A 10,453-nucleotide genomic window follows, 5' to 3' on the forward strand; every position below is an offset into this window, starting at 1 on the left:
TTTAATATCTTGATTTATGATTATCTCGGATTGTCATATTGGTTATTTCTGTAGAAAGATTAGAGCAGAGCAAGTAACGTAATTCACACCACGTAATAACGTGGTTTAAGTGAGTTGCTGAATTTTTTTTCAAATAATACTATTTGGTGCTCATAATCAAGAAATAAGAAGTTGAAATATACCACTTTAAGAAAAAATAAGTTATAACTGTGAAAGTGTTAGGCTGATTCTCGCCGTTTTGGTAATTGCTATGGTCCCATTTAACTGATTTTGGCTGCATTGAAGCCGTCGACCATGTGCTTGATAAAGTGACCCGCCCCCGAAAACGCAGAATGTCCACTCAACAGTCCAATGGTCAATCAGCATACCGCAGCAAACCCAGTTGAACAACCTGATCTCCGGTTCTGGCATTGCTACCAGCCACGACTTTGTTCAGCGCTATAAATAAATACATAATGTCCAACATCCTTATAATCACCGTAGGGTTGATCTACGACGAAAGTCTCCAAAAATATAAGGTTCACGAATACGAACCTCAAGCTGGTGCCAACCTGAATAATTCAGGTGAGATCCGATCAACATCGAAACCCAAGACTTGTTCCTCCATCCCGCTGAAAGTTATCTCTTGGTAGAGGGGCGACTGTAAAAGAACCACGGTAGTGCATATGGGACAATACCCCTAATGCGCCTTCAAATGAGGAACACAAAAGTCACGTGTAAACAAAAAATCTCTGTGTAGTGATATTTGACACATTTCTATGATAAACAAATGACTGAGCTGAACCATTAGTGTTAATTTAGAAAGTAGGGGAACACAGAATAAATGTGTAAAAACCATGGAGCTATTAAATGTGTTCAAAGTATTAAAATTTCAAAGAACTTATTGTGTTAAAAATGGGATTTTTTACCATGAGGAGCCACATCGCAAAAGGATTCTCGGGGTTTGCTAAATTACGGAAAAATGAATCACACTTCGTACCCCGAAAATTTAACCACATATGTAAAAATGTCTCAGCTTCGAAACAAGCCATCATACATATACAAGTTTACGATATGGGCTGAGCAACAGAAGAAAACGTTACCATTACGGCCTATGGAGAAACAATTGCGCATATTGCCCCATCTTCTAAGACAAGATCCAGAGATATCTTAAGATAATTTCACCTTGTACACCACAGAAAATTGTGAAAATGATGGTTAGTAGTTTTTTATTTATACCTAGTTATCATAAATGATTTAAGATAAATATTATTGATAAAGAACAGCAAAAATTCAATGAATTTTTCGCTTTTAAAATCGTTACTGGCACGGGGCTGAACACTTTTTTTAGGCACAATCATAACTTTGAAGATCCGAAAGGAATTGTTTATTCAATTGAAAAAGGCAGGAAAACTTACATGTAATATGAATTAATTGTAAGTAAACATGACACAATATAGTCTTTGTTATGTAATTATCACTCTGGTCTGCAGGAATAGCTGATAATCAAGGGAGATAACACACTTCACATGAGTAAAGCGAGATACATCATCACATGCTTTTATACAATGATTTGACCCTGGTCAGTAGATATCATATGCAAATAAACAGAAAAAAACCTTGTACATGTATTAAGAAAATCATGTATTACTATTGTTAATGCACACGAGCAAACAAAAGATATTGTCATTTCTCAGTGAAAAAGGGGGAGGGCCAACCCTCTTGAAAACAATATTGCTATTCAACTACATGTATTAAGCTAGTTAGCTACTACCCATTGCTTCTAATATAAACAGTTTAAATGAAGGTGGCTAAGCCACAAGGGAGAGGCATTTTTCTTTCTTTGTGATAAAACTTTCAAGAATTAGATTTTTCTCTCTCGATAATACTTATGTACTTAAATTAAATGATAACACAGCCTGAGTAAAAAATGTTGTCTTATTTCAGTTCCAGACATATCATTACTATTAAACATGAGATGGCAAACTAAAGGTTTTAAAAAGTCCTGAACAACTGGTAAGCATTTTGATTTATTAGGTAAGCTCTAAATTATTTATTTATGGTATTTGTGCAAATGAAATTACAGTCGGTATGTTATAAATATGCTTATATGAAAACTGTTGCTATGGTCTTGCTATTAAATGAAAAGGCTTGGTTACTGATCTTTTCGACTCAACATTTCGAGTTAAATCTTGCGGCAACTGATTCTCATGTAACACTGCAAACTCTATTTAGCACTATTTTGATCTGTCGTTATTTAATGACGCCATAATACGTGTGATGTCACAATGTTTCCTATAATACCTTATGTGGATTTCTCACTGAGAAAGGGTTTTCACTAAAATACATGTAAAAAGCCTTTTTTTCTGAAATAGAATTATGTGAATGGACAAGTTTTGAAAATTTGCACTTCATTGCACTCTAATTACATAATAAGAATGACTTTCCCAGTAGTTTTGAGGGGTTTTCATAGTATTATATACCAGATGTCTACTAGTAAGAATAGTTATTTTGGTGGTTTTTTTTTATGAAATCTACATTTTTGCATAATTTCTCTGTCAAAATGCACTTTAAGACACAGGAAAATGTTATGGAATGCTTTAACAGGGTCTGTATATTGTAATTTAAGGTTATCATCAGAAGTTTTGTCCTTGTTTTGACTAGTAAAGGTATACTCGAAGAAATTAATTATACATACACGTTGTATTAAAAATAAATGAATATAGCGATAAAAGTGTCATTGCCATATAGTGCTGAAACGACTTTATTTTTTTTTCAGAAATGGACAAAAATACACAGATTTATTCAGAATGTCATACCGATGAAGATCACCTAAAAATATTTGGAAAAATCAGAACTATGGATTTCAATATGGGACAATACCCCTAATGCGCCTTCAAATGAGGAACACAAAAGTCACGTGTAAACAAAAAATCTCTGTGTAGTGATATTTGACACATTTCTATGATAAACAAATGACTGAGCTGAACCATTAGTGTTAATTTAGAAAGTAGGGGAACACAGAATAAATGTGTAAAAACCATGGAGCTATTAAATGTGTTCAAAGTATTAAAATTTCAAAGAACTTATTGTGTTAAAAATGGGATTTTTTACCATGAGGAGCCACATCGCAAAAGGATTCTCGGGGTTTGCTAAATTACGGAAAAATGAATCACACTTCGTACCCCGAAAATTTAACCACATATGTAAAAATGTCTCAGCTTCGAAACAAGCCATCATACATATACAAGTTTACGATATGGGCTGAGCAACAGAAGAAAACGTTACCATTACGGCCTATGGAGAAACAATTGCGCATATTGCCCCATATGCTAATGCAGATCTAGTGTCTCTCATTCACAATGGAACTTGTATCTCTTCAAGACTATCAGTTACAATTAATGCAAGCTCTCGTGCCAGCTGATGGAACATATCAACGACCCAGTCGATGACATCCTTATGCTGGGAATGTTGATTTATCCCAACAATTTCTCCAAATCCCAAGGTCTTAACTAGCTGTGGTACAAAGATTCATCTACCGAAGCCGAGGCCGAAAACACAGGCTTTGCAGCACGTCATGGGTATATTATCACCAAGCCCGCCAACAAAAGGATCGTTTTCATTCACCATACCCCTGAGACATATTTTCGGCTTTGCAGACGATTACAACAAGATTGTGTATGGATTCAAGCACGAATTGTCACTCGTGCGCGACTCGGACGACAATGCCATCCTGCTGCTGCCGTCAACGTCGTGACGAAAATCAACCTGAGTAAGATCTCTTGGTTTGTTCCTCACGTCCTTCCTTCCTTCCGATAAAAAAACTGCGGTTGTAAAAGACCATCCAAAGCAAGAGTAAGATCGATTGTGGTTTCCGAATACGACAGTGTGATTCTACAAATGCTACCAAAACCTTACAGTTCCACTGGCGTTTGTCTGCCAAGAGCGGTCGGGAGAAACCGAGATACATCATCGTAGCCTTTCAGACCGGTGAAAGTACGATCGTACTTAAAATGAAGCCGTGTTCGACCACTGCCGGTTGCGAACTATCTATGTCACCCTCAACGCAGAACGCTACCTGACGGTAGACTTCAATACCAGTTTCACACAAATCAAGATCGCCAGAGAGTACAAGAATGTCGCAGAGTTCTAACTACTTCAACATGGACCGTTTTATCAGCAACTGCAACATTAACCCCTCCGATTTCAACGATCTGTATCTACTGTTTGTCATTGATGTGAGTCACCAGTCCATTTGAATCCGATAGTCAGAAGATGAACGTCGTGTACAAAAAGTAAAAAAATGGATAAAATTCACCTACAAGTAACTCCTCTTTGACAGCCGCCCTGCCAAAGTCTATGCGATCGTTGTGATCAACAACTGAGAAGTATGACGGTATCGAAGAGTGCAAGCAAAAATATGTGACAATGGTGTACCATAAATAAATGGATAACACATGGTTTCAGCAATTGCTAAAATCACCAACCCCAAGCATGGGTTTTCCTTCATCGTTTCTGGAAACGATAGCCAAATTCTTACCCGGTTCAACCTCCACTGCAACTCAAGGAATCAAAGACCTACGAGATGGCATTGGTAAATCTGAAAACCAATAATTCCACCCCTAACATTCATATTTATACAGGCAACCATTCCTTCCGCTACTCTCCCGATGATGGTGCCAGCTGGTTTTCCATCGCACTGAGCACAGGTTCCTATAACATCGAAGACATCAACAATGAAATCCAGCGACAGCTACGGCTCAACAAACACAAAACGAAGATCATCATCGATGCCAACCGGGCGACCCTAAAGCAACGCTGACCCTCGCCAAACTGTATCAAGTAGACTTCAAAGTTGTCAATAACATCACCACCGTCTTGGGATCCAAGTGGCAGATTTACACGTTCGGTATGATCACAAACGGTTATACAGAAGGGGAGCACATTGTAAATATCATCAGAATCAACAGCATTCTGGTGAATGGTGATACCAACCATGAAGTTATGTAAATGGTACACAACAGTCTTCAATCTACAGCTTTTCTTTTCCCGCAGACGGTCCTGGTATGAAAATCATTCAAACCCCCAAGCACCTTTTGGTAGTATACTTGCTAGTGATCTTGCGAACCAGCAATCGCATGCAAACATATCTCAACGATCAAGACGGTAGGCTCATCGATCTCAGAGGTGAACATTTCACTATCCGTTTCCATCTTCTTGCGTTTACACAGTGAATCCCAGTGGCAACTGTCTCTACCTCAAATCCCCACCCGGATTACCTATGGGTATGGACTCTACTTGGAGCGTGGTCAGCAATTCCACGACGGAGCCGTTCTGATCTTATATTTAGATGCTTACAGTCCCTTCAAAAACATTCACTACTCGGTATGCTCCTATAAAATAAATGAACGATTTAGATTCTTGGTACCGACAATGTGTGTCGAATCAACTCGATGCAGAAATTTGAAGGTATCAAACTACCTTGAATGCCTGTAAACGTCTGGAAAAAGCTGTATCTGTAGCACTGGGTGCTTGTTCTGTGGTTAGTTTGGTGTTAACCAGCAGTACCCTGGGTTCAGCTTTGACCGGTACAGGTCTTATAGCCACCCTTCCTCTGGGGTTTCTAGCTTGCTTGAATGCTACCACCTTAATGGATCTCACACTAATTTCTAGGCATGTAACAAAAAAAAAAAGAAACACCACGATACCTTGCGATTGCCCAGTCCAAAAAATCCTTGGTTGAGCAATGTATTATCTCTGCTTTAGCTAATGATGAACTATGATGCCGAGTTTGGGAAAGTCGTCACCTGCCTCAAAAACTCAATTCAATGGTTTTAGACCCGATTTTCAGGCTTAAACAACATATCCTAACACTTCCAATCATACCGTCCTAATCAAAAATATAAAAGCCGTGGTAATCATAGCCGGTGCGCCTGTTTTTTTTTCATCCCATAGCTCACGATTTGCACTGCTCCATCGGTCTCTCTCTTTGCCCCGACGGTGGTCAGCTGTTTGTTTAGTCTGTCACATCCCCAAGTGCGGATATTTTACCCTTTCCAGCACAAGGTTATGATTTTTGCGAACCCACATTTCGTGTCAACTTCGTGTCAACATCTTTAATGTCTTTGGCAATCCAGGGTGAGTACTGACTAACTTCTCGCCATTTGAGAGTTTCCTCAGCAGTATTTTCCAAGATTTCTACCTCTTGCGCCATATTCACTCTCTGATCAGACATATTTGTAATCTTACAATCCATTCTGTTTATTATCTGTGGATTTTTCTTGGTGTGTTTTCTTTCTTCCACAAACATACATTTTCCCACGACTCCAACCCCCACTTTTTTCCCTCTTAACCTCGTCAACGAGCGTGCAAGATTTTCGAATTTTTCGGTCCGGTCCCAGCAGAAATTCCCCTCAAAATGTTCACGCATATTTCAATATTTAGGTCCTTCGTTACTCCGCGGAATAAATTGACTATATACCATTTGTTCCTCTCTATATAAGCTTCCGAATGAGCTATAAGGTACATCTGTAATAAAGAGCTGAAGGGTCACAGTATTCCATTCCATTATTCAAAATATCCATTTCATTATTCAAAATTGACTATTTTTCACACGAATTTTGGCATTTAAGTCCCCCGTAACCCCTCATATGGTCATTGCGGTACGTTTTTTTTCTCAATTTATTCATCTATTATTTCGACATTTAAGTCCGTCGTTACTCCTCTAATATGCGTTGCCAAACATATTGACTATATACCTTTTGTTCCTCTCGTAATAAGCTTTCGAATGAGGTATAAAGTATATCTATAATTAGGGGATAAATGGTTGCAGCATTCCATTCCATTATTCAAAATACCTAATCATTATTCAAAATTTGCTATTTCTTAATTTTCAAGCGTAATTTGGCATTTATGTCCTCTGTAATCCCTGTAATGGTCATTACGGCACATAATGTTTATCCTCAGTTTATTCTTCTATTAATCAGCTTTAATTTGGTGTAAATAAATTCATGAATAAGAGGTGACGGGTTGCAGCAGTCCATTCCATTATTCAAAATATCCATTTCATTATTCAAAATTGGCTATTTCTCAATGTTCACGCGTAATTCGATCTTTCCTTCGTTACTCCTCTAATATGCGTTGCGGAACAAATTGACCATATACCTTTTGTTCCTCTTTTAATAAGCTTTCGATTGAGGTATAATATATATCTGTAATTAGGGGTTGAAGGGTCCTGCCAGTCCATTCCAATATTCAAAATACCCATTTCATTATTCAAAATTGGCTATTTCTCAATGTTCAGGTGTATTTCGATATTTAAGTCCGTCGTCACTCCTCTAATATGCGTTGCGGAACATATTGACTATATACCTTTTGTACCTCTCTGAATAAGCTTTCGATTGAGGTATAATATATATCTGTAATTAGGGGCTGAAAGTCCATTCCATTATTCAAAATATCCATTTCATTATTCAAAATTGGCTATTTCTTCATTTTCACGCGTATTTTGGCATTTAGCTCTTCTAATTTTTGTTGCGGAACATATTGACTATATACATTTTGTTCGTCTTGTAATCAGCTTTCGAATGAGGTATAAGGTTTATCTATAATAGGGGCTAAATGGTCGCCGCAGTCCATTCAATTATTCAAAATATCCATTTTATTATTCAAAATTGGCTATTTCTTAATTTTCACGCGTATTTTGGCATTTAGGTCTTCTAATATTCGTTGCGGAACATATTGATTATAAGCATATTGCTCCTCTTGTAATTAGCTTTCGAATGAGGTATAAGGTTTATCTATAATTAGGAGCCAGTCCATTCCATTATTCAAAATATCCATTTCATTATTCAAAATTGACTTTTTCTTAATTTTCACGCGTATTTTGGCATTTAGGTCTTCTAATATTCGTTGCAGAACATATTGATTATAAGCATGTTGTTCCTCTTGTGATCAGCTTTCGAATGAGGTATAAGGTTTATCTATAATAGGGGCTAAAGGGTCCTGCCAGTCCATTCCATTATTCAAAATATCCATGTCATTATTCAAAATTGACTTTTTCTTACTTTTCACGCGTATTTTGGCAATTAGGTCTTCTAATATTCGTTGCGGAACATATTGACTATATACATTTTGTTCCTCTTGTAATCAGCTTTCGAATGAAGTATAAAATTTATCTATAATTAGGGGCTAAAGTGTTGCCGCAGTCAATTCCATTATTCAAAATATCCATTTCATTATTCAAAATTGGCTATTTTTTAATTTTCACTCGTCTTTTGGCAATTACATCAAGGTCTCCTAATATTCGTTGCGGAACATATTGATTATAAGCATGTTGTTCCTCTTGTAATTAGCTTTCGAATGAGGTATAAGGTTTATCTATAATTAGGGCCTAAAGGGTCGCAACAGTCCATTCCAATATTCAAAATATCCATTTCATTATTCAAAATTGACTATTTCTTAACTTTCACGCGTAATTAGGCATTTAGGTCTTCTAATATTCGTTGCGGAACATATTGACTATATACATTTTGTTCGTCATGTAATCAGCTTTCGAATGAGGTATAAAGTTCATCTATAATTAGGGTCTAAAGGGTCGCCGCACTCCATTCCATTATTCAAAATATCCATTTCATTATTCAAAATTGGCTATTTCTTAATTTTCATGCATATTTTGGCATTTAGGTCTTCTAATATTCGTTGCGGAACATATTGACTATATACATTTTGTTCGTCTTGTAATCAGCTTTCGAATGAGGTATAAGGTTTATCTATAATAGGGCTAAAGGGTCGCCACAGTCCATTCCATTATTCAAAATATCCATTTCATTATTCAAAATTGGCTGTTTCTTAATCTTCCCGCGTATTTTGGCATTTAGGTCTTCTAATATTCGTTGCAGAACATATTGACTATATAAATTTTGTTCGTCTTGTAATCAGCTTTCGAATGAGGTAAAAGATTTATCTATAATTAGGGGCTAAAAGGTCGCCGCAGTCCATTCCATTATTCGAAATATCCATTTCATTATTCAAAATTGGCTATTTCTTAATTTTCATGCGTATTTTGGCATTTAGGTCTTCTAATATTCGTTGCGGAACATATTGACTATATACATTTTGTTCGTCTTGTAATCAGCTTTCGAATGAGGTATAAGGTTTATCTATAATTAGGGGCTAAAAGGTCGCCACAGTCCATTCCATTATTCAAAATATCCATTTCATTATTCAAAATTGGCTATTTCTTAATTTTCACGCGTATTTCGGCATTTAGGTCTTCAAATATTCGTTGCCGAACATGTTGACTATATACATTTTGTTCGTCTTGTAATCAGCTTTCGAATGAGGTAAAAGATTTATCTATAATTAGGGGCTAAAAGGTCGCCGCAGTCCATTCCATTATTCGAAATATCCATTTCATTATTCAAAATTGGCTATTTCTTAATTTTCATGCGTATTTCAGCATTTAGGTCTTCAAATATTCGTTGCGGAATATATTGACTATATACATTTTGTTCGTCATGTAATCAGCTTTCGAATGAGGTATAAGGTTTATCTATAATTAGGGTCTAAAGGGTCGCCGCACTCCATTCCATTATTCAAAATATCCATTTCATTATTCAAAATTGGCTATTTCTTAATTTTCATGCGTAGTTTGGCATTTAGGTCTTCTAATATTCGTTGCGGAACATATTGACTATATACATTTTGTTCGTCTTGTAATCAGCTTTCGAATGAGGTATAAGGTTTATCCATAATTAGGGGCTAAAGGGTCGCCACAGTCCATTCCATTATTCAAAATATCCATTTCATTATTCAAAATTGGCTATTTCTTAATTTTCACGCGTATTTCGGCATTTAGGTCTTCAAATATTCGTTGCGGAACATGTTGACTATATACATTTTGTTCGTCTTGTAATCAGCTTTCAAATGAGGTAAAAGATTTATCTATAATTAGGGGCTAAAAGGTCGCCGCAGTCCATTCCATTATTCGAAATATCCATTTCATTGTTCAAAATTGGCTATTTCTTAACTTTCATGCGTATTTCGGCATTTAGGTCTTCAAATATTCGTTGTGGAACATATTGACTATATACATTTTGTTTGTCTTGTAATCAGCTTTCGAATGAGGTATAAGGTTTATCTATAATTGGGGGCTAAAGGGTCGCCGCACTCCATTCCATTATTCAAAATATCCATTTCATTATTCAAAATTATTTCTTGATTTTCACGCGTATTTCGGCATTTAGGACTTCTAATATTCGTTGCGGAACATGTTGACTATATACATTTTGTTCGTCTTGTAATCAGCTTTCGAATGAGGTAAAAGATTTATCTATAATTAGGGGCTAAAAGGTCGCCGCAGTCCATTCCATTATTCGAAATATCCATTTCATTATTCAAAATTGGCTGTTTCTTAATCTTCACGCGTATTTTGGCATTTAGGTCTTCTAATATTCGTTGCGGAACATATTGA

At 36.4% G+C, this 10,453-nt stretch overlaps 1 long non-coding RNA gene across 1 annotated transcript; it reads left to right on the forward strand.

Moving 5' to 3' along the window:
- The first annotated feature begins 666 nt into the window (after positions 1-666).
- On the forward strand, positions 667-3,311 carry LOC139481322 (uncharacterized). Its single transcript, XR_011654594.1, has 3 exons — positions 667-1,196; positions 1,927-1,995; positions 2,759-3,311. It is a non-coding gene; the product is annotated as an uncharacterized lncRNA (long non-coding RNA).
- Positions 3,312-10,453: the final 7,142 nt, after the last annotated feature.

This window comes from Mytilus edulis, chromosome 7 (genome assembly GCF_963676685.1).
Source record: "Mytilus edulis chromosome 7, xbMytEdul2.2, whole genome shotgun sequence".
NCBI lineage: Eukaryota > Metazoa > Mollusca > Bivalvia > Mytilida > Mytilidae > Mytilus > Mytilus edulis.